Genomic DNA, 1,939 nt, shown 5'->3' with positions numbered 1-1,939 from the left:
AAAAGAAGCACAAGCTCATCTTCTCTTTGCCTGCCACCATCCACGTAAAATGTGACTTGCTCTCGTTGCCTTCTGCCATGATTGTGAAGCTTCCCCAGCCATGTGGAACTGTAAGTCCAATTAAACTTCTTTCTTTTGTAAATTGCCCAGTCTCAGGTATGTCTTTATCAGCAGTGTGAAAACGGACTAATACACCTGGTGTTTCCAACTGAGTAGTTTTCAGCTAGTTTCCTTCCCACAGAATTTTGGGGGTCCAAAAGCCTTTTTTCATTTCACACTATTCTGACCCTTTTTGCCCAAGCTGGTGGTGCTTCTGACAAAATAATTCTATTAAAAACTGTGTGGGTTTCCCATGAATCCTATTGGGGCTCACTCTGTTAGTCAAAAGCTATAACCAAACATTTCATCAAGAAAACATTCTCTACATTCTCAGTGTGAGGCTGGTATAAAACAATTTACTTAAGATACTTAGAAGCCCTCTTGTTTAATGAAGAGGATCTGTGAGGCACACTCTTTTTTATTTTATTTTGATTTGTTTTTATTTTCATATGAAATGCTTCATGAATTTGCATGTCATCCTTGCACAGGGGCCATGCTAATCTTTTCTGTATTGTTCCAATTTTAGTATATGTGCTGCTGAAGCGAGCACTGAGGCACACTCTTGAAATACTTAGAGGGCCTTTGTCTATTCAAAATATTTTATGAAGCCTTAGATATTTCTGAGATTTTAACAAAGGTTCTTATAGTCCCACTCTGGGTTTTATCTTTGTCCTGAAGTCCTTTCATACTCTGAGAATCTTTTGCCATCTGGGAGGCTGAGAATGAAAAGCAGATTTATTTTCAAACCCAGCAAGTCCCTGGCTCTTGTATATGTTTTATAAATTTTGCTTGAAAGTTAAAGCTTCCTTTTAACTCATCTTTCTCTGTCTTTATCATATACAGCTAAAATAATCCAACTAGCATTGTCTAATCCAACTAGCATTTTCAACAGTCTGCTTAAAAATTGTTTTAGCCCAAACCATTAGCTCATTAGGCATATTTTCTTTTTCATTTTTCTTTTTTTTTCTTTTTTTTTTTGAGACAGAGTCTTACTCAGTCACCCAGGCTGGAGGGCAGTGGCACAGTCTCAGCTCACTGCAACCTCTGCCCTCTGGGCTCAAGCGATTCTGCAGCTTCAGCCTCCCGAGTAGCTGGGATTACAAGCATGAGCCACCAAGCCCAGCTAATTTTTGTATTTTTAGTAGGGACAGGATTTCTCCGTGTTGGCCAGGCTGGTCTCGAACTCCTGACCTCACGTGATCTGCCCACCTTGGCCTCCCAAAGTGCTGGGGTTAGAGGTGTGAGCCACCATGCCCAGCCTTCATTAGGCACATTTTCTATTGCTCACATAGCTTCAAGTGACAATGTTACTAACTTTCTTCCACCACATAATAAGGGTTTGTCCTCTTTCCTTCTGCTTCTAATAAAATTTTCTCACTTTCCTTTAAGCCCTCACCAGCAATGTCCTTGAGAACTATCAGACTTCCATCAACAATATCCTCAAAGTCCTTACAATCTCTACCCATCTCCCAGTCCTAAAGCCACATGACTTAGGTTCTGTGATGGCAGCATTCCATTTCCAGGTTATAGAAAAGTCTGCATCAGCTATCTATTGCATGACAAGAAACCATCCCCAAACAGTGGTCTTAAGACAACAACAATCATTTATTTTGTTCATGAAATTTGAGGGTTGACAGGGACTAAGCTAGGCAGTTCTCACTCAGGGTGTCTCATGAGTTTGCAGTCAGTTGGTGGCTGGGGCTGAGGTCAGCTCAAATGCTGGGGTCTAGACTAGGAGGTTCACACTGCTTGGGGCTGGACGGCTGGGGCTCCTCAGGAATCTCTCACTTTAAATGCAGTCCCTCTACAAGGCAGCCTCAGGGTAGCTGAGTTTCTTTCA

At 41.6% G+C, this 1,939-nt stretch overlaps 1 non-coding gene across 1 annotated transcript; it reads right to left on the bottom strand.

Moving 5' to 3' along the window:
* Positions 1 to 542: 542 nt before the first annotated feature.
* On the bottom strand, positions 543 to 649 carry LOC129031049 (U6 spliceosomal RNA). The gene has a single exon (XR_008500926.1). It is a non-coding gene; the product is annotated as a U6 spliceosomal RNA (small nuclear RNA).
* Positions 650 to 1,939: the final 1,290 nt, after the last annotated feature.

Source organism: Pongo pygmaeus, chromosome 12 (genome assembly GCF_028885625.2).
Source record: "Pongo pygmaeus isolate AG05252 chromosome 12, NHGRI_mPonPyg2-v2.0_pri, whole genome shotgun sequence".
Taxonomy (NCBI): domain Eukaryota; kingdom Metazoa; phylum Chordata; class Mammalia; order Primates; family Hominidae; genus Pongo; species Pongo pygmaeus.
Note: the sequence above shows the minus strand (reverse complement) of the source record. Positions and strands in the feature narration are given on the sequence as shown.